Here is a 23,945-nt window from a genome sequence, read left to right as displayed (position 1 = left end):
TTAGCAGCACAGGTGTTGCCACTTTTACTTAGTGGCTGTATGTTTACCATTGTGGGGGACATAAAGATGTCCAACATGTTTATAATTAACATTCTAGATAAGGAGGCCCAATGTGTCAAATATGGTAGAAAGAAACTTTGGGTTCAGTGAGTCTGTTCACAAGCTAAGCAAGTTAAAGTATTATAACACCCATGTCCCATGAGTGTTGTAAGGATGAAACCATAAAGTAACATGAAAGCTTCTAACAATCTGCCTGGCATCTATTAGGTACTTAACTGGATTGAGGTTCCTTACTATGTGATTAATGTAGAAAATTATAGAACTGCTTTGAGGATCTTTTGACAACATGGTGTTCAACCTAAAGAAAATAAAATGCTTGCTTGTACGTACTGATTTTTTCATATGGTATTAGGATCACAAGTCAAATAGAGGCCACTGGAATGGACCTCAGGATAAAACAAAGTAGAAAGTAGGGGTGTCTTGGTGTATATGGATTTCTAATAACTAGGTAGCATTTGCTTGCTATAAGAGGAATCACTTATGCCACCAGCAAAATTAAGAGTGTTTATAGATTGTTTACCTAATGCTCTCAATTATATTAGGGACATCATAAAACAAAATATCTTGGTTTCCAGGAACATAACCCTATTAAAGACACCCTGAGCTCTGCAAAAACAATTCTGTGGTTAATCTCATCAATATTTTTCACAGGAACCATAATATTACACTCTCACTGTTATACAAAACAGAAGTTTCTTCCAAATATGATTGTGAAACAGTTCTTCAATAGATTTAAGTGTATATGAACATAAAATGTTAAGATTAGATTATTAATGAGTCTCATGTAACAAATTACATAAGTACTAAACTGAATTGGCTTTGTAATTAAAGCCTTAAACAGTGTCCTGAAACCTGTGGGTTTATATACTCAACAAGATGTGGAAACCCATTAACAAGTCATAGCTAGACTCCAGTTTGCTCAGGACTTCACTTTCAGTTCAGTTCATTCCAGATCACATACGTATGTCTCTCTATTCAAACAAAGGAACTCATAAGAGCCATAAAAATATAGTCAAGAAGAAATCGGACGTTTATGAAAGAGGACAAAGGGAAAGGGAATGAAAGCCTATTGCAACTCTCTTATACATATAGGGCTCTTTAGTTCACTCAATCTTCATAATAACCTTGTGAAGAACTTATCATGCTTATTTTATAGAAAAGAAACAAAGGTCACACAGTTAGTCAGCAACAATATACTTAGAAGCAAACAAACCAGGTGAGATGGGGTACAAATCAGATGCTAGTGAGGAAAATGTCACGATGTTATTGATTGGGTTTACAAGGCATCAGCTGTCCATATAGGGACAGCAGTTAGGAGTTTTGGCAGTCAAGTTATATAATTATGGGGCCACTGATTGTAAGCTTAGCCAGAGTCATAAGAGTGAATAGATAAGATTGATCACAAACGTTCAAATATCTGAGCAATTCGCTACAGCATATTTTTAATATGCCACAGTGACAGCTTCAAAATATTCTCTAGGAGCCAAGCACAAATTGATCCATGTGTATCCAACTCTAATCACAATATTTCAGAGAGAAAAATATCCCAGGATGCTTGATTTCTAGAATTTAGAAAAACATATTGCACCATAAAACTGTCTTTGAAATCTCAGCAAGAAAAACATTCGCTGAGATAAATCAGATAAGCGTCTAGTTTTATGCTCGGTTGAGTGATACCAGTTACTTTGCCAATTTGCTAAATCTTAATATATTTGCTAACTTTAGTCCACATATTTTTTCCTCTTCCACTTCTGTTTCCCTCTGCCACTTTGTCCTTCTCTCTTTTGTGCCTGATTATCATAAAATGAACATACCAGAGAGGTTCACTATTTTTTAAAAATGTAAATGTAGAAAATAAAGTCTTTGTTGGATGTCAGACTCAGGCTACTTTCTGCCATTTACAAAACACTGGATTCATTTTCATATGAAGCTATGGAAACTGAGGGAGTTAGATCACACGAGGAAATGTCCTAGCAGGCTATTCCTGCATGGAAGGCCACTGACAAATTTTATGGCCTTGGATCCAGAAATAAACACCATTCGGTGACTGTTTGTATAGTCAGGCCATTAAGTGCAATGATTTGTATTTCCTCAAGAGATCCCTTAAACGACTGTGCCTTGTGTTTGCAGCAGCTTGGCAGGAGTTGTTTTTTTTTTTTTAATCCTGCAGTTCGTTGGCCAATAAAGTGTGTGTAGGTCACAATACCTCCCAGTGGGTATGAAAGAAAAGAGGAGGGACTGTATTCACAGAGTTTCTGGGAGATGCCATGAGTGTAAAGCATGTTGAAAACCAATTAACAAATTCTGTTGAAACAACTTTCTTTGTGGGTGAAGCTGTTTACTCTGCTTTGCCTATTCTGTGCTATGGAACTCTGGCCAAATAGTCTAGATAGTTATCTCTAACAGTTTTTAAGAGACTTCTTTAAAGTAGATCTTACAAAGATAACAAAAAAGATATGAAGATGACGATTTAATCACCATTCTGAAATAAGGATTACAACTGTCTTACCAAGATTTCCCTTAAAGAAGCAAATATATTGATAAGAAAACACATTTATAAAAATTATATTCGGTGGGGCAACCTCCGCCTAAAATTGGTAAAGCTCTTTTCCAGTTACATATGGGCCTCATTTTTGCATTCTCTAACCTTACATACATAGAATAATAGGTTTCCTCCTATTGTGGTTACCCTGTACTGTTGATATAATTCATTAGTTTGTTGATGTTCTCTTGTAGGTACAGACCTTTTGTTGTATTTTATATGATGCTCAAAGTTCACTTTAAACCTTCTCTATACATTTATATAGAAATATTTTTCCTACTTTATATATTACCTAAGAGACAACTTTCCTTTTTATTTTTTTTTAATGTCTTTCAATTCTGTGCCCAGCTGTCTTTTTTTCTTTCTGAGTACTTGGTACCCTGATCTCTGAATGCGTTTAGCATCATCTAATGAACTGTGGGAGTGTCAGGAGAACTGAATTCTCTCCAGTGGAAAGTGTTTTCCATTGTGGTCCAGGTTGAAGATGAGTCTCCCACATTGGACAGAAATAGATGCCATAAAATCCCATTACCCCTCTTCTTCCCTCTCTTCCTCCATCTCCCAACACTGAAGTTTGGGAAGGTAGTTCTAATTTAAATTCGTCATAAGTCCTTGGGGCCCAAGTTCACAGATGCAGAGCACCTTCCATACAGCAGGAACTAAATGAGAGCACTGATTTTAAATGTGAAGATATTTACAAGCTACGACTTTAAAATTCAGTCATTCTTGTGAATGAGTAGCTATTATACATCAGGGATTGCGCTAGCCTCTAGTGATATAAAGATAAGGCCTGTGACTCAGACTCACTTTCCAATGGAAAGAGAAAGGGATATCTCCATCTACAGATCATAATGTCAAATGCTAAAGCCACATAAACTGAGTGGCTTTATAATTTGAAACTGTACTCTTTCATTGAGTACTCAACGTACTTAGCACAAAAAGAATGTATTTCTAAAAAGAGAAAAATGAGTTAGAAATAAGATAAAAAAAAAACCATTGTATGTGTGTGTCTATGTGTGTGTGTGTGTGTGTGTGGCAGGGAGATATTTATATCAAAACTGAGGATATGGAATAAAAAAGTATGCTTGAGTCTCTACCTACTCTTAAATATTAAATCATGAAGGAAAAAAGAAAATCACAGAGTACAAGGACTCTACAGGACAGCAAAACCTTAGATATTCTACGATTTTAAGATAACTATAAAGTTGGCGTGGCAGTTTTATAATGGAAATGCAAAATTTTAATTTAGGTAATGAGCAAAATAATTAATCATTATTTCCATTTTTACATGGGTATTCCAATTTTAAGTACCTTTCATGAGATATATATTTACAAGCATTTATTTAGCAATACCATGTATAAAACACAGATGCATGTGCATATTAAATATTGGGGCCTTTCACACAAATTTTGTGTGCTTTTTTCTTACTTGATAGAATCAATATTTTTCATGGCCACTTATGAGAATTTTTCTTGTTATTCAGTTGTAACAGTGTTCTAATTTTCATGTGGACTGTGCACAATGGGGGCTCTACCTCAGTGTGCTCTGGCCATCTGCGTCTCAACTCACTCTAGAGTATAATGTTCACATTCTCTCTAGGAGCTCCCTCCTTTCCCCTGACCTCATTCTGGATCTGCCATCAAAATCTCTACAAAACTTTGTTATCTGTCACACATTTTTTCTTTGTCTCCCTGACCTCCTCTACCCTCTAGTTCATTCAGTGGCCTCTCCGAGTCCATCACTACTTCAGCCACACTCAGAAGCTGATTCTTAGACTGGCTCTGGAAATCTCAACTGATGCATTTGGGCTTCCTTTAAATGCAACTGCCTGTCATATGTAGCACTTAAACGGCACCTCATGTAGGAAATCATACATAGTTTATTTAAAAGCCCCTCAACTCCCTTGTAGCAATAACCAAGCACAGGCTGCAAAATCGTTGAGTGCCTCTGTTGTTGGCTACAAATCATAACATCAAAGACAGCTTCATGTACACTGAGGAGCACCCCAAAAGCAATTTATGCTGAGGACCCCCAGTGCTATTGACATGAGTGGCACTGGCTCTGCCTGCCTTGCTGAAAGCTAGATTGGGCTAGGAATTAGGGAATCACAGAACTGAGGGAGAGCTCAAATCTCCAATGCTTATCGGGTGTAATTAGAGCAGGTATGCATGTATAAATCATAGTTAACATTTTCACAGTACAATCACATTTGTCTTTTGCAAAAGCCTAGAAAAATGAATAAATAGAGATAGTACAGATCAAAATAGTTACAGGAATTACAATTCTCCATGAAGGCTAAACAAAGCAATGACAGATGAAAGTGACTTTCTGGACTCTCCATTCTTTGGGGTTATAATATTGAACTGTAAGTGGGATGATTTTACCAAAATAAAAACTCAAGAAATAAACTTCTGGAAAAAACCATACAGGTGGCTGTTACTGTGCAAATGAAATTCAGCAGAATTTTTTACTTTCTGTTCCCCCTCCTACTCTTCAAAAAGATGAAGGTCAAAACTGTGCATGGCCTGTTGGAGATATAATAGGAAAGGCTAACCCAAGTATGGCAATACAGCAATCAGACAGCTTCAGCACTGCCAGTTGCTCTAAGTACAATTGTATATCTCTACAGCTGCAGCCACAAGTGTGGTTGATGGGGTTCAGGGCAGACTGCCCCAGAATACACCACACTGGCATAATGATTACTTTGAATTAAAGTTAATTGAGAAACAGCTGGTGTAAGAAGGATACTCTGACCCTCCTTCCACTCCCCTGGAAGCAGGAAATAATTCTCTTATGTGAAAGATACTCTCCCTGCACCAGGACGATGAGAAACATCCTTATCTCCAGAGACAAGGCATTCAGGGCCAAGAAAGCTATGTAAACAAACTCTGCTTAGTTTCTTCACTAATTAGTACCGAAGCCTAAGTTTCTGTGTCTTGTCAATTCTTCACAAATTTATTGTTTCTTTGTCTAAAAGGTACAACAGTTCCCTGCTTAGGTCACATCTTTGGGTCTCATATCCTCATGGGCCTTTGTACATAAGTAATGAAATTTCTTTTTCTCTTGCTAATGTATCCTCTATTAATTTATTAGACCAGCCAAAAACCCAAGAGGAGTAGGGAGAAAATTTCCCCTCCCTGATAGGGTCTAAGAGAAGAGGTATGAAAACATGTCCAGTAAGTGAAGTGACATCAGGGTTTGAGGCCATAGTAGCTTGAAATCAATACTGATCAGTTCTGAAACAAATGAGAAGCTAGTCATGTCTGACACAGTAGGTAAGATGTCATATTTTGCATAACTGAGATCGTGATGTCACAACAGAAGCCTCCACCTACATCCTTCTGTAAGATGTAACATTCTAAGGTGTGGAAAAAATTACAATAGAAAGTGAGGAAGAGGTTTGCCAGCAGGGCCATCAAAACAAGCTGTTGTATTCAAGAGGGACCAGTTGCAGAGGATATGATACAGACACAGCTTTCAGGAAGCTGAACGAAATTCTGTTGAATGGAGTCCATTTAGACAGAAAATTCTTCATTCAGATACACTGTGAAGTTTATACCACAGGAGTATTCAATTTCTTACACTTAAAAAATAATATATTTAGAAATGCCCAACATACTGAAAATTTGAGCTTTCTAAATTATCTGTTAAGGAAGAACACAACACATTTCCAAGCTTTGACTAGCTGTGCTGAAGAAAACTGACTAAGATTTATTTAAATTGTAAGTTTCTTTCCTTACTCTTTAAGTATTAACAGATTTTCAGCCAGGAATTCAGGACAGATCTTAATGCTGACATGTAGGATTATAAAACTTTGTTGAAGCCGTCTGCAGCATGAGCCAAGATTATGGTTTGGTTCACACTCTTTTTCATTATGTCATAAAAGAGACATCTTTTTGCAATAGCTTCTCTCTCACTTCTGTTTATTTATTCTCTTCTCTTTTCTTCCTTTCTGTCTTCCTCCTTCTCTCTTTCTCCCATCCCCCCTCCCTCCCTTCCTTCTTCTAAATACATCCTCTAAGAAATCACTAAGGTATTTTTGAAATTGAAATATCATTCACAAAGATGTCACATGCTTCTTCTCTATTAAGTTTGACATATATATTTCAATAGTAACAAACTGCAGAATGGAAGCAAAATTAATCATTTGTTTTCTTCTGACATGCATATCACCCATTCAATACATTTTTGTAGCACCCATTTGTATTCAATCATACAACATACAAAAGTTAGGGCTGCCATTCTGGTGGCCCCAGGGCAGAGCATGGTGCCAAAGAGAACTATTCACTGGTGTTAGATTCTAATGGAACTTGCCTTGCTGGGACCTTGGACCATTTTCTTTTTTTCTGGTGGCTCCTTTTAATATGGGAATGTTTATACTGTGCCTGTTCCACCACTGTATTCTATAAGCACATAATTTTTCCAGTTTCATAGGTTCATAAGTAGGGAGGAATTGCCTCATGGTGAGTCATAACTCACATTATAACCATATCTAATGTAGATGATATTTAGATGAGACTAGATTTAGAATTGATGCAGGAATGGGTTAAGACTTTTGGGGATATTAGGAAGGGAGTGAATATAGTTTGCATGTAAAGGACATGAATTTGGAGGGTTCAGAATGCAGAGATTTATGGACTGAATTGCATCTCCCAAATTCATATATTGAAACCCTAATCTGCCAATGTCTATAACTGGAGACAGAGCCTTTAAAGAGGTAATTAAAATTAAAAAAGATTATAAAAGTGAGGTCCTAATCAAATAAAAATGGTGTCCTTATAAGAAGAGGAAGAGACACCAGGGATGTACTACACACACACAGAGAAACAGCCATGTGAGGACACCACAAGAAGATGACCATCTGCAAGCTGAGGAGAGAGGTCTCAAGAGAAACCAAACCTGTCAACACCTTGATCTGAGACTTCTAGTTTCCAGAACTTTGAAGAAATAAATTTCTGTTGTGTAAGCCAGTCAGTCTGTGGTATTCTGCTATGGCAGCCCAAGCAGATTAATACATTCTGAAAGGTAGAGAGAAGAAGGTAGACTGGTTAGGAACCTCGGGCCCCAAGGAACAATATGGTGAAGCTGACAACCTGGAAATGGAAATAGACAGGGATAAAACAAGCCTCAACAACAGCCTATTCTCTCCAGGGAAGTAAATGGAGGTCTGGCCTCTTTCTAAAGATGGAAAATGTTTAGACAATACTGCTTTCTCTAGCCAAAAGACACAGAAAGAGCTGTGACTCCACCTCCCGTCCTACAAGCAAAGGCAGAGTAGGAAAATAGACTTCTACCATCACCAAGTTGTAATAAGGCTGAGTAAAGACACAAGATATTCATTCATTTGAAGTAGTAATAAGGTATCTCTACCCTTTCCCTCTGCTGCTGAGGTGATATCAAAGGAGGCCAAGTGAAGAGTTAGGACACTTAACACTACCCAGCATTAGCTAGGCCACAGCCCAATGGTGTCAGTAGATGCCATATAGAGAGCAGCAACAAAAGGCTACTCCCCTCCCCAGCCTAGGCAGTCTCAGCAGAGGCCTAGCAGGAATCCCTCCCCAGAAGTAATGAGCTCTCCCTCATCAGCTATTGGTCAACTGAGGAACATAGATTTCTACCCTTACCTGACAGGAGACAGTGTTTTTCTTTCCTCTACTAGATCAGTGTCAGAGGGAATTTGGTAAAACTGAGGGTATAAAAATAACATCCAAAGTCTCATAACATAATACTGAAAAAAATAATAATTGTAAAATATCACTTATGATAATTTCACAAGCTTCATAAGGTTTTCAATAAAAAATTATTCATCATTGCAAAATGTAAATATCAATGAAAAAAGACAACAAATGGATGCAAACACCAAGAAAACAGAGATGTTGGAACTATCTGACAGATATCTTAAAGCAGCTGTCATAAAGTGTTATAAAAATCAACTTTAAAAACAGCTAAAAAAAGTCTCAGCAAAGAAACAGAAAATATAAAGAAAAAGCAAATATTTGGAACTCAAAACTAAAACTGAAATAAACAAACTCAGTGGAAGGGTCTAACAGTAGATTGCAGGGCACAGTGAAAATAATAAGTGAATTTGAAGAGAATAATAGAAATTACCCAGTCAGAACAACAGAGTAAAAAATTAGAGGGGAGAACACAAAGCAAAAACAAAAAAAAAACCAGACTCTCAGGGACCTAGAGTTCTCTACAAAAGACTGAACATTTATGTCATCAGATTCCTGGGAGGAGGAGAAAAAGCAAAGAACTAAAAAATTACTGGAAGAAATAATGGCTGAAAACTTTCTAAATTTAGCAAAAGTCATAAACTTACAGATTCAAGAAGCTGAGTGGCCTCCCAACAAAAGAAATAAAGAGAAATTCACACAAAATATACCATTGTCACACTTTGGCAAATTAAAGAAAAAACTCTTGAAAGCAGCAAGAGAGAACTATTTTACCATAGGTGAAAACAATTTGAGAAACAACATATTTCTGATCAGAAATCATGGAGATCTAAAGAAAGTAGCACGATATTTTTCAAGTGCTGGGAAAAAGAAAAGAATTGCAGATTCAGATTTCCACATGCAGTGAAGATATCCTTCAGAAATAAAGGAGAAATTAAGATATTCCCCAAAAAACCTAAAACTAAAAGAATTTGTCATTAGCCAACCCACTTTGGCAGAGTGACCAAAGGAAGTTCTCTAAACAGAAATGAAATAATGAAGAGGTATTATCCTTTGGACACTTGCAATAAAAAGGAACAGTAAGAAAAAAGAGTAAAAATATGAATAAATGTATTACTTCTCCTTTTGATTTTTCTGAATTATGTGTGACAGTTGAATCAGAAATTTTAACACTCTCCAGTGTGGTTCTAAATGTGTATCATGGTTATACTTAAAACAATTATATTACAAAGATGGGGAATGGAACTTAAAGGAGGGTATATTGCTATACTTCAGTATAACTGGTAAAAAATTGATACCCATGGACTGTGATAAATTATTGATATAATACCTAGAACAACCAAAGAGATACACTAAAAAATATTGCTAGTAAATTGCAAGAGAATTCTAAAACTGTTCATGTAAACCACAGAATACAGGAAAAAAAAGAGAGAAATAAGAAACAAAGAGAACAAACATGAAACAAGAAATAAAATGGAAGGTGTAAACTCTAACATATCAATAATTACATTAAATGTAAATGGTCTAAATGCATTACTTAAAAGACAGGTATTAGCAGACTGGGTTAATAAACTCAGGAATCTCACTTCAAATACAGTCTTATAGGTAGGTTGAAAGTAAAAGGACACAAGATATATTTTAAAATATTCATGAATAATAAAAGAAACAATAATAAAAGAAAAATTAAAAGATAATAAAAATCAATGAAAAAAATCTTGCTTTTTGAAATGACAAACTAACAAACATAACAAAATTGCCAAGTGAAAAGAAAGACACAGATTACCAACATACCTTGAAGATGTCAAAAGGATAAGGAAATACTATGAGCAGCAAACAGATCACCATAACAGACATACAGATGCAATGCACATGAAAATGTTTCTAGCATCATTAGCTATTAAGGAAATACAACTGAGATTCACAATGGAAATCACTACATACCTACTTATCAGAATGACTAAAATAAAATATAGTCACAACAACAAATCATGCAGAGAATGCACAGAAACTGGATCTCTCATTCAAGGAGAGTATAGAGATGTAGAATTAGATAGCCACTCCAGCAGCCAATGTAGTAGTTTTTAAAACACTTATTAAAAACAGCTTTAATAGTCCTTGCAACTACTCTATAACCCAGAAATTGTACCTCTGGGAGTTTATCCCATGGAAATGAAAACTTGTGTTCACACAAAATCCTGTACATGTATGTTCATATGAGCTCTATTTCATATAGCCAAAAACAGTAAATAACCCCGATATCCTTCTACAAATGTATGATTAAACAAATCATGGTCCATTCATACCAGAGAATACCACTCAGCAATAAAAAAAGTAAGTAATTTTTTTGAAGATTTGGTGTATAGCAATTACACAGAAAATAGCACTTTTACCTATTTGTAATGTTTAGATAGAAATACTGGGTGGAGGACAGAGTTCACCTTGGCATGCTTGTGAGCCTAATGTGATACAGCCATGTTTCAAGGAGCTTGAGCTAATATACTAGCTTGAAAAAAATGACTGGTATTAAAAGAAGATAGCTGCTGATGAGTGTGCATGAACCCCTTTTTGGGGACCAGAACTAGCTGTACAGTCACAGGGTCACTCATGTCAGAGATCTGAAATGCCATCTACCAAAGCCAACACTGAGTGTTCTATGTATTGTGAGAACAAACATGAGGGATAATCAGACCTGCAAAGACAGAGGTGGACTCAGAATCAGATGGAACCCGAAGAATACCTTTTATTTCTACCCCCATCCCCTTTCTCCAAGCTTTCACAAAAATCCACAAGGAAATGTAGAAGAAACCAGAGCTAGGAGTTTGACCTGGGAATGAGTAATCAAATCTAAATTTGACAAACAAATCACTGGATTGGACTGAATTTGCTTGAAAGCATACAAATTAAAGTTTCTAACAAAGACAGATAAATATTTTTTTTTCCAGTCTTCAAAGGTTCCACTTCTGCTAGGCTAAATTTTGTGAACTGTTATAATGGAGATGTTCCCTTGGGCATTCAAATTTAATACTGGTTATTGGACTTCTGTTAGATGCCAAGGAACAAGGAGCTAATTGTAAATAGTACGCCATCGTGTAGGTTCATTGTATGGGGAAAAGAGTCACCAATGTAGGGAGCTAAATGTCACTGGTGAGGGGAAACCACAGCTTGGATTGGTTCCCCCAGGGCTCCCTGAACAGCTCTTAACACATGCTGAAGGGCTATATTATCTCAGTATAGACAGCTGTGTTTTCAGATTGAGTACTTTCTGTATGGTCCCATCTGATTTTAATCCTCAGTATGCATCATTGCTAATATAGTAACATATTCCATGACAAATCCATTCTCAATCATAAATTCTTTTGCTTTCTTACAAATCATCAGTTGGATGTCTTTCAGAACTGCTTTTACTGGAGAGTTCAATAGTTACTAGTCATATGCCATGTATGCTGTTATTATTGTTAGTTTCCAGTAAAATTCATACTGCATCATTGGATTAGTTCAAAATATATTTGTAATGTTGACTTTTTCCATTGTGTCATATTTTTTTCCTGGTATTTATCCTGCATAGCACATATCATTTTATTAATATTTTCAATTAGATATCTAAAAAAAGCTTGGGCATATTTGCTCATGCTTCAAGTAGGCATGGTTTTTCTGTAATCAAAATAGTGCTCTAGTGAACACCTTTCCAATCAGTTTATACATGAATTCAGTGATAACTGACAAGTAATAATAGAAGAATTGTCCAAAAGAGTTGTATACATTTTGAAACACTGATTATTAAGAAAAGTAAATTTGGACTTTTTACATCACATAATGTTAAACATAGGCCAACTATCTTACACTTCATATGTGCATGTAAGTGTTTTTAAGAGGCATTAATTCCTCATACTATAAGTTTTAAGAGGTATTTTGTCTTGTCTTGGATATTTTTATTAAAAAAGAATGTGCATGGTTTAAAAATCGAACAATACTCAAAGGCTGATAATAAAATGAAGTCATCTCTATTCCAACTCCTTAACTCTGCTGTCTAAAGATAATCATTTTCAACTGTTTTGTCTGTTTCTTCAAGTATTTAAGTTTCTAATGCTATGTAAAATATTTATTTCTACTCTAATTGACTTGTGAATTTTATATATTATGAATTGATCTGAATTAATTATTGACACAATTCATCTATCTTTACCATTCCAATATAGTTACATGAAAGTTTTAGTTAAAAAAAATCAGTGTTCATTACCATGAGCTAGACATATCATTTGTACTATAAATCCAAAGCTAAATAGCCACCTAGTATATAGATCCCTTTTTGTATATATGTTTATTTTTCACTTGCTAGGTTTCAATTTTTTTTTGCCACCTGTTTTGTCAGCAATACCATCCAGTTCTTCTCCAATAACAAAGAGTCTCAATGCTCCCATTTTCACGGAAACCTTCCTGGAGCTCTCTGTCCACCTTTTCCAAGTCAGTGTGATGGTTCTCTAAGTCAGCTCTTCATCTGGTATCTGGATTTTCATTCACCTTACTCCCACTTTGATACCTTGTTTACTGACTCACATGTATTGGCTTAAAACCTCATTGTGCAGGATACCTTTTACTAATTATCTAAGGAAAATTAGATTTTTCTAAGGACTAATTATCTAATGGTCTGTTTTCTGCATTCCTGCAGGTCCAAGAAATGTGTATTTTTCTCTTTGAACGACATTTTGGCTGTGTATTCTAGAGTAGATTTTCTCTAAGGACTTTGACAGCATTTTCCCATGGTCTTCTAGCTTTCAGTATGAAGCTGAAGTCTGTCTTGAACCTGCCTCTCAATGTTGTTAAATGACCTGTGGTGATAGTGATCATGGTTTGTTTTAATCTAGAACACTATAAATTCTATATTATCTTTTAATTTATGGTGCTCTGAAATGTCATGATGTGTCTGTGTGGATCTACTTTTATCCATGGTCCTGGGGACTGTAGAGGCATTTTTAATATAGTATTTCATATACTTCAATTATCAAAATTTTATTATACTACCTTTTTCCTCTATTTACTCGATCCCCTGTGTAAGAAATTGTTGGTGTGACTACAGGAGGTAAATACAAATAATGAAACCACGTAGTAGCTCCTAAAGCTCCCTCAGAGGGAACATACATCCCTTCTGTTCATATTTCATTAACCAAACCAAATCACATGAATAAGGTTTTGTCAGTGGGATGAAATGAATTATCCTCCCAAGCAAGGGGTTTCATGGAGAGGGCCAGTGAATATTTTGGCAGTAATACAATGTAGTATGTTTCTATTCATATTTAAGAGTGATTGTTAGATCTGCAGGTTCATGGTTGCTGAGAGATGAGCTTCACTGTCTAGTGATTGACTGGGGGCAGAGGAAGGGACTAAAATATTTAACAGGGGCACCCACAGGTTAGTATTTTTACCTGTGGTTATCTAGTTTCTGTAGAAAAGCATCAGTAGACTTCTGCTTGGGGAAACTTAGCCTGGCTGCAGCCCTTCTAAGAGCAATGGGAATTAGGAATTCAGACCTTTAATGCAATCTCCATTTTCAGTCACATATCTTGTCTCTGTTTCCCAACACACTGGTCTATGCCAGTTCTGTCCTATTAAAGTTCTCAAGAGTGTGAACCTTTGGTCATCTGCCTAGGGCAATCACTGGCTAGGTGGGATTATGGAGTGATCACATGACTTGCAAATAATTACCCTATTTTCAGCCTGTACTCACTCCTCTCACCCACCCAGGAATTGGTATCTCCAAGCCTTGAAGCTTTTAAAGGTCCCTTGCCATGGAATAACTTGCTTTATTTTCAGCATTCTCCTATCCCAGCAGCCGAGGATTTTGGACTCCCAGATGGCTGAATTCATTATCACTTCTCCATTTGCTTCCAAATTTACCTTCTAACGGCCTCTTCTCCCATAATCTTTGTCCTTGTAGGTTTATACCATTTTATGTTCTTTAGTGTAACTTAGTCATTCAGGAGGAAGCAGAGATAAGCACATGTGACTGGAAGTCAAAGTATAAAGGCTTAAAAAGTGTAAAAGGGGTATGTAATGTTGAAGAAGTTGAGACATTCAGGAAGGAAAGGTAATAAAGCACATAATAGTGTTCAAATCAACCCTGAGACTTAAATGAAACTGGAGAATGATGACAATAACAAATGACAAGAAAGAAAAGAACACATATAATATGGGGGGAAAAATGAGCAAAATCCTTTAATATAATGAAATGGATATAGTGGATGAGAATAGCCAACAAGCTATAATTAATATGGATGATGAGAAATATGATTAAGTAAAATAATAACTTTAATATTAATTTTAACAAGGTGTTATATTTGTTTTTACACAAGATAAAGCTACTTTAAATAAAAAAGATTCTGTAATATGATCTAGACCTGAGGGTAGAAAACATGTTGTGTTCATTTTTTATTTCCACTGCCTAGCAGAGTGCCTGGAATGTAATTCAATTGCTGTTGCTTGAAGGTCTTAATGCCTTCTTGATTTAATATAATTGAGGGTCATAATACCAATTTAGTAATTTTAATCTAGAAAATTTGTGAAATAGGAATCTGCCATCTGCAGAGTTATTTAGGCAGTTTATTAAAACTCAACACAGACTATATTTGGAAAAGGACCCCATGCCCAGGGAAATATGATGATGTTTACATGAGTCCTGTATGTGCAAAACATTTATATTGCTTCAGAAATTGCTTAAAACCATGCTTTGTTTGATAGCTATAGCCAGGATTTGAGGTAGGATCACAACTTGCATAAAGAAGTATGAAGGCTTTACAAAACCTTGAACAAAATGAAAGAACTCACATTGACTTATGCTGTTGTGGACACATCATTTACCAAAAAATATACAGATATATTAAGTACGTATGCTCCAGCATCCTTCTGTGCTTTAGCTGTACAGTGGTGAACAAAATAGAAGTCCCTTCCCTAACAGAACTTATAGTGGTGGTAGACACACAACAACAACAAAAATCAGTAATGTATATAGCATATTGGATTGTCATAAAAGTTAAGGATAAAAATAGAGCAAGAAAAGTAGTGATGGACAATGTTCCCAAAAAGGTATTTTGAGTGAAACCTGAAGTCCCTGATGGTGGGGTAAGGGCATTCCCCAAGGAGCTAATGGCAAGTGCAAAAGTCATATGGTGCTACATGTTTGGTATTTTGGAGGAATTGAAAAAAAACAGCAGTTTGACAAAATGAGAAGTAGAAGACAAGTAAGGCAGATGACCAAGGAATAATTCGTATAAAAAACGTGGAGTCCATTAAAAAACTTCGGCTTTTACTCTAAGACAGAGAACCAATGAGGATTTTGAGTGAGGGAGTAAAAGCCCAAGAAAAATTCATTTTATCTGAGTTCACTTCAGTTTCTAAAAGGAATTAGATAGGCTTCTAAATCTAAGTGAGTAAATTAAAATCAGTGTCCAGCTTGGCTGTTACTATGCATGTTTGAAGTTGAGCTTCCATTATTCTCATTCGATCTGTAGGCTGTTGCAGATTAATTGCATTAATGGTGGCAGTTTTTTAACCCTGCTCATCTCGGAGCCCTTCCCCTGCAAACTATCAGGGTTTTCCACTCTATTGCTGGGAATGACCATGTGTTTCCTTTTGGCCAATGGGAGTTAGAGAGTGCAATGTAAGGAGGCTTGATGTGCTTGCCTGATGATAGCTACTTGCTCTTGCTCTTTGCCATGGCCATGAAAACAGGCCTGGACTAGCCTGTTGGAGAATGAATGACACATAGAACAAAGCTTAATCGCCCTACTTTTCCTGGCTAAAACCATTCTAGATCAGCCAATAGCCAACCAATGTGTACAAACCCAACCAAACTGCCAGATGTGTACAACCTGCCTTGGTGGCCACAGCTAAACACAGGCACATAAGGGAGTATACATGGGATCACCTGGGCCAAACCCAAATAACCTGAAAGGTGCAGACACACGGGCCAAACAAATGCTTACTGCTGTGTGTCCCTGAGATTTTTGGTTGGTTGTTATTGATATATGATCATAGATAATTGATGCACACGTTGGGAACTTTAAAAGAAAGAAAATGCATATACCCAAAATTAAAATGAGAAAATAGAACAAAAGATAAAGAAGATACTTAAAATTTGAAATAGATCATGTATAGACATATAGGAATAGTATTTAACTTGTTTATGAATATGAGAAAAATGGGAGGTTTCTCAATTTTATCAAATAAGAGTAATCAAGAGCTTAAAATATAAGTAAACCCAGAAAACTATAGAAAATGTATACACACTGATTCAGACTCCTAAAAAATACTACAACAAAAACCTTACCAAAGATAGTTAAAATAATTTACCAAATTACTTTTTAAAATCATTACAACATATAAAATTAAAAGGTAAAATAGGGAAAAAATATGTCATCATTTCTAAAAATGCCAAAATGCATTTAATAAAATGCAAATATATTTTTGATTAATAAAAGCCTTTACAAAAAAGATGAATATAAACATAGGTATTTCCCAACATAATGAAAGCTATTCATTTTTTTTTTTGAGAGGGCATCTCTCATATTTATTGATCAAATGGTTGTTAACAACAATAAAGTTCTGTATAGGGGACTCAATGCACAATCATTAATCAACCCCAAGCCTAATTCTCAACAGTCTCCAATCGTCTGAAGCATAATGAACAAGTTCTGACATGGTGAACAAGTTCTTACATAGTGAATAAGTTCTTACATGGTGAACAGTAAGAGGGTAGTCATCACAGAAACTTTTGGTTTTGATCACGCATCATGAACTATAAACAATCAGGTCAAATATGATTATTCGTTTGATTTTTATACTTGATTTATATGTGAATCCCACATTTCTCCCTTATTATTATTATTATTATTATTATTATTATTATTATTATTTATTTTTTTAAATAAAATGCTAAAGTGGTAGGTAGATGCAAGATAAAGGTAGAAAACATAGTTTAGTGCTGTAAGAGGGCAAATGTAGATAATCAGGTGTGTGGATATAGACTAAGTATTAATCCAAGATAGACAAGGGCAACAAAACATCCATGGATGCAGAACATTTCTCTCAAAACAGTGGGGATGAGGTTCTAGGCCTCACCTCCGTTGATCCCCATTTCCTCACCTGATGGCCCCCCTGCGACTGTGCCTGTCTTAGGTTGTTCCTCCCTTGAGAATCTTACCCGTCTCTGGCTAACCAATCATCTTCCAGGGCCATACAGGGAAATGTAAAGTTAGTAAGTGAGAGAGAAGCGATATTGTTTGAAAAGGTTAGCTTTTTACTTCTTTGCAGATTTATGCCCTGTGGCTTCTATGCCCAACATTTGTCTTGAGGTATCTTTACCACTTGGAAGAATTATGATACTCGGTCATTTTGATATGAGGCACGAATTCTACTTAAGGGTTGTAATTAGGAAGGAAGAAGAAAAGCTATAGAAGTAGCAGATGGAAGAAAACATGGGAAGATTGATTATTTCTTTGACATATCTTCTTATAGAGTAACATAAGCATGTATAGGTTTTAAACTACTAATTAAATTGCATACACACACTAACATAATAGGAATACAGCTACATAACCAAAGCAGACCTATAATTACCAGCCATATCCAGTGAAACCAAGAAAACCAGTTAGGCACCCTAGGCATTTATGAATACTTATCAATGATATGATGGATATTGTCTAACTGAATTTGAAAATTTTGAGAAAAATCAGACAAATTAAAACAACACATTCCTGGGAACTGTTCACATCCCCTATGTTCTTTTAACAGTAGATAGTGTATAGTCGTAAGATTTTGGAGCACTGCAACTTGCACTTCTCCTAATTCTTGGTTGAGTTCCCACAGTATAGATCCAGTCAAATTTGTTGTTTTACTGTATGCACAGGCCAGCTTAGATATCTCCTTCTTCATTCCCATGGCAAGTCCAGGAACCGGTGGGATGAATGCAGCTACCACTGCAACAGCGCCAGGATCTTTGCTGAAGTTTTTTGATGTTCATCTTCTGGAATGACTCTTCCAGAGAATGTTGATGTTGGAAGTTCTTCTTCATATCGTATCTTAATTCGTTTTCTGGGTAGCCAAATTAGGCTTTGATCCTCTGTATAAACACAAGCAAACCCTTTGCCCACACTTTGATATGCCCTTTATTCCATTGCTAAGAACTTATTGGAGATCACCACACAGGAACTGCTTTTTCTTTTCTTTTTCTTAAGGGAAAGGAATATTATCAGAAAAATGTACTTCCATAACTGATCATCTGACACCCTTTAAATGACCAAATTAAAGATATTTAAAGCATTCATTAATCAGTGATTTGCAGTTAGATTTATCCTATCAGGGAGTAATCCCCCTTTTCTTTCTTTCTCTTTTTTTTGTTATCATTAATCTACAATTACATGAAGAATATTATGTTTACTAGGTTCTCCCCTATACCAGGTCCCCCCTACAAACGCCTTTACAGTCACTGTCCATCAGCATAGCAAAATGTTGTAGAATCACTACTTGTCTTCTCTGTGTTGTACAGCCCTCCCCTTCTCCCACCCCCCCATTATGCATGCTAATCATAATACCCCCTTTCTCTTCCCCCCCTTATCCCTCCCTACCCACCCATCCTCCCCAGTCCCTTTCCCTTTGGTACCTGTTAGTCCATTCTTGGGTTCTGTGATTCTGCTGCTGTTTTGTTCCTTCAGTTTTTCCTTTGTTCTTATACTCCACAGATGAGTGAAATCATTTGGTATTTCTCTTTCTCCGCCTGGCTTTTATCACTGAGCATAATACCCTCTAGCTCCATCCATGTTTTTGCAAATCGTAGGATTTGTTTTCTTCTTATGGCTGAATAATATTCCATTGTGTATATGTACACATCTTCCTTATCCATTCATCTACTGATGGACATTTAGGTTGCTTCCAATTCCTGGCTACACTAAATAGTGCTGCGATAAACATAGGGGTGCATCTGACTTTTTCAAACTTGAGTACTGCATTTGTAGGTCAAATTCCCAGGAGTGGAATTCCTGGGTCAAATGGGAAGTCTATTTTGAGCATTTTGAGGAACCTCCACACTGCTTTCCACAATTGTTTAACAAATTTACATTCCCACCAGCAGTGTGGGAGGGTTCCCCTTTCTCCACAACCTCACCAACATTTGTTGTTGTTTGTCTTTTGGATGGTAGCCATCCTTACTGGTTTGAGGTGATACCTCATTGTGGTTTTAATTTTCATTTCACTGATAATTAGTGATGTGGAGCATCTTTTCATGTGTCTGTTGGCCATCTGTATTTCTATTTTGGAGAACTGTCTGTTCAGTTCCTCTGCCCATTTTTTAATTGGATTATTTGTTTTTTGTTTGTTGAGGTGGGTAAGCTCTTTAAATATTTTGGACGTCAAGCCTTTATCGGATCTGTCATTTACAAATATATTCTCCCATACTGTAGGTTACCTTTTTGTTCTATTGATGGTGTCTTTTGCTGTACAGAAGCTTTTCAGCTTAATATAGTCTCACTTGTTCATTTTTGCTATTATTTTCTTTGTCTGGGGAGATATGTTCAAGAAGAGGCCACTCACGTTTATGACTAAGAGATTTTTGCCTATGTTTTTTTCTAAGAGTTTTATGGTTTCATGACTTACATTCAGGTCATTGATACATTTTGAATTTACTTTTGTGTATGGGGTTAGACAATGGTCCAATTTCATTCTCCTACATGTAGCTGTCCAGTTTTGCCAACACCATCTGTTGAAGAGACTGTCATTTCGCCATTGTATGTCCATGGCTCCTTTATCAAATTTTAATTGACCATATATGTTTGGGATAATGTCTGGAGTCTCTAATCTGTTCCACTGGTCTGTGGCTCTGTTCTTGTGCCAGTACCAAATTGTCTTGATTACTATGGCTTTGTAGTAGAGCTTGAAGTTGGGGAGTGAGATCCCCCTTACTTTATTCTTCTTTCTCAGGATTGCTTTGGCTATTCGGGGTCTTTGGTGTTTCCATATGAATTTTTGAACTATTTGTTCCAGTTCATTGAAGAATGTTGCTGGTAATTTGATATGTATTGCTTTGGGCAGGATGGCCATTTTGTCGATATTAATTCTTCCTATCCATGAGCATGGGATGAGTTACCATTTGTTAGTGTCCCCTTTAATTTCTCTTAAGAGTGACTTATAGTTTTCAGGGAATATGTCTTTCTCTTCTTGGGTTAGGTTTATTCCTAGGTATTTTATTCTTTTTGATGCGATTGTGAATGGAATTGCTTTCCTGATTTCTCTTTCTATTGGTTCATTATTAGTGTATAGGAAAGCCACAGATTTCTGTGTGTTAATTTTGCATCCTGCAACTTTGCTGTATTCTGATACCAGTTCTAGTAGTTTTGGAGTAGAGTCTTTAGGGTTTTTTATGTATAATATCATGTCATCTGCAAATAGTGACAGTTTAACTTCTTCTTTACCAATCTGGATTCCTTGTATTTCTTTGTTTTGTCTGATTGCCATGGCTAGGACCTCCAGTACTATGTGAAATAACAGTGGGGAGAGTGGGCATCCCTGTCTTGTTCCCAATCTCAGAGGAAAAGCTTTCAGCTTCTCACTGTTCAGTATGTTTTTGGCTGTTGTTTTCTCATCTTTGGCTTTTATTATGTTGAGGTACTTGCCCTCTGTACTCATTTTGCTGAGAGTTTTTATCATTAATGGATGTTGAATTTTGTCAAATGCTTTTTCAGCATCTATGGAGATGATCATGTGGTTTTTGTCTTTCTTTTTGTTGATGTGGTGGATGATGTTGATGGATTTTCGAATGTTGTACCATCCTTGCATCCCTGGGGTGAATCCCACTTGGTTATGGTGTATGATCCTTTTGATGTATTTTTGAATTCATTTTGCTAATATTTTATTGAGTATTTTTGCATCTACATTCATCAGGGATATTGGTCTGTAATTTTCTTTTTTGGTGGGGTCTTTGCCTGGTTTTGGTATTAGGGTGATGTTGGCTTCATAGAATGAGTTTGGAAGTATTCCCTCCTCTTCTATTTTTTGGAAAACGTTAAGGAGAATGGGTATTATGTCTTCTCTGTGTGTCTGACAAAATTCCGAGGTAAATCCGTCTGGCCCAGGGGTTTTATTATTGGGTAGTTTTTTGATTACCGCTTCAATTTCTTTGCTAGTAATTGGTTTGCTTAGATTTTCTGTTTCTTCCTTGGTCAGTCTGGGAAGGTTGTATTTTTCTAGGAAGTTGTCCATTTCATCTAGATTTTCCAGCTTGTTAGCATATAGGTTTTCATAGTACTCTCTAATAATTCTTTGTATTTCTGTGGAGTCTGTCATGATGTTTCCTTTCTTATTTCTGATTCTATTGATGTGTGTTGATTCTCTTTTTCTCTTAATAAGTTTGGCTAGAGGCTTATCTATTTTGTTTATTTTCTAGACGAAACAGCTCTCGGTTTCATTGATTTTTACTATTGTTTTAGTCTTCTCAATTTTGTTTATTTCTTCTCTGATCTTTATCATGTCCCTCCTTCTGCTGACTTTAGGCCTCATTTGTTCTTCTTATTCCAGTTTTGATAATTATGATATTAGACTATTAATTTGGGATTGTTCTTCCTTCTTCAAGTGTGCCTGGATCGCTATGTACTTCCTCTTAAGACTGCTTTTGCTGCGTCCCACAGAAGTTGGGGCTTTGTGTTGTTGTTGTCATTTGCTTCCATATATTCCTTGATCTCTTTTTTAAATTGTTCGTTGATCGTTGATCCATTGATTATTTAGGAGCATGTTGTAAAGCCTCCATGTTTTTGTGAGCCTTTTTGTTTTCTTTGTAGAATTTATTTCTAGTTTTATACCTTTGTGGTCTGAAAAGTTGGTTGGTAGAATTTCAATCTTTTGCAATTTACTAAGGCTCTTTTTGTGAGCTAGTATGTGGTCTATTCTGGAGAATGTTCCATGTTCAGTTGAGAAGAATGTATATTCTGTTGCTTTTGGATATAGAGTTCTATAAATGTCTATTAGGTCCATCTGTTCTACTGTGTTGTTCAGTGCCTCCGTGTCCTTACTTATTTTCTGCCCAGTGGATCTATCCTTTGGGGTGAGTGGCATGTTGCAGTCTCTAAAATGAATGCATTGCGTTCTATTTCCCCCTTTAGTTCTGTTAGTATTTGTTTCACATATGCTGGTGCTCCTGTGTTGGGTGCATATATATTTAAAATGTTAAATCCTCTTGTTAGACTGAGCCCTTTATCATTATGTTATGTCCTTCTTTATCTCTTGTTTCTTTCTTTGTTTTGAAGTCTATTTTGTCTGATATTAGTGCTGCAACCCCTGCTTTCTTCTCTCTGTTGTTTGCATGAAATATGTTTTTCCATCCCTTGACTTTTAGTCTGTGCATATCTTTGGGTTTGAGGTGAGTTTCTTGTAAACAGCATATAGATAGGTCTTGCTTTTTTATCCATTCTATTACTCTGTGTCTTTTGATTGGTGCATTCCATCCATTTACATTTAGGGTGACTATTGAAAGATATGTACTTATTGGTATTGCAGGCTTTAGATTCGTGGTTACCAAAGGTTCAAGGTTAGCCTCTTTAGTATCTTACTGCCTAACTTAGCTTGCTTATTGAGCTGTTATATACACTGTCTGGAGATTCTTTTCTTCTCTCCCGTCTTATTCCTCCTCCTCCATTCTTCATATGTTGGTTGTTTTATTCTGTGTTCTTTCGTGTTCCCTTTAACTGCTTTTAGTGGATAGTTTATTTTATTTTTTTGCCTTTAGTTAGTATTTGGTTGGTTTGCTTTCTTTGCTGTGATTTTATTTTCTCTGGTGACATCTATTTAGCCTTAGTAGTGCTCCCGTCTAGCGTATTTCCTCTAATATACTCTGTAGAGGTGGTTTGTGGTAGGCAAATTCCCTCAACTTTTGCTTGTCTGGGTATTGTTTAATCCCTCCTTCTTATTGAAATGATAATCATGCTCGATATAGTATTCTTGGTTCAGGGCCCTTCTGTTTCATTGCATTAAATATATCAGGCCAGTCTCTTCTGGCCTGTAAGGTTTCTGTTGAGAAGGCTGATTGATAGACTGATGGGTTTTCCTTTGTAGGTGACCTTTTTCCTCTCTCTAGCTTCCTTTAAAATTCTGTCCTTGTCCTTGATATTTGCCATTTTAATTATTATGTGTCTTGGTGTTGTCCTCTTTGGGTCCTTTCTGTTGGGAGCTCCGTGTACTTCTGTGGTCTAAGCGACTATTTCCTCTCCAGTTTGGGGAAGTTTTCAGCAGTTATTTCTTCAAATACACTTTCTACTCCTTTTTCTCTCTCTTCTTCTTTTGGTACCCCTATAATGCAGATCTTGTTCCTTTTGGATTGGTCACACAGGTCTCTTAATATTGTTTCATTCCTGGAGATCCTTTTATCACTCTCTGTGTCAGCTTCTATGCGTTCCTGTTCTCTGGTTTCTATTCCATCCATGGCCTCTTGCATCTTATCCATTCTGCTTTTAAATCCTCCAGAGTTTTGTTTCACTTCTGTAATCTCCTTCTAGGCATCTGTAATCTCCCTCCAGACTTCATCCCTTAACTTTTGTATATTTCTCTGCATCTCTGTCAGCATGTTTATGATTTTTATTTTGAATTCTTTTTCAGGAAGACTGGTTAGGTCTGTCTTCTTCTCAGGTGTTGACTC

The sequence above is a fragment of the Manis javanica genome, chromosome 2, assembly GCF_040802235.1.
Source record: "Manis javanica isolate MJ-LG chromosome 2, MJ_LKY, whole genome shotgun sequence".
In the NCBI taxonomy this organism is placed as follows: Eukaryota; Metazoa; Chordata; class Mammalia; order Pholidota; family Manidae; genus Manis; species Manis javanica.
The sequence above is the reverse complement of the archived record's forward strand: the minus strand, read 5'-3'. Positions refer to the sequence as shown.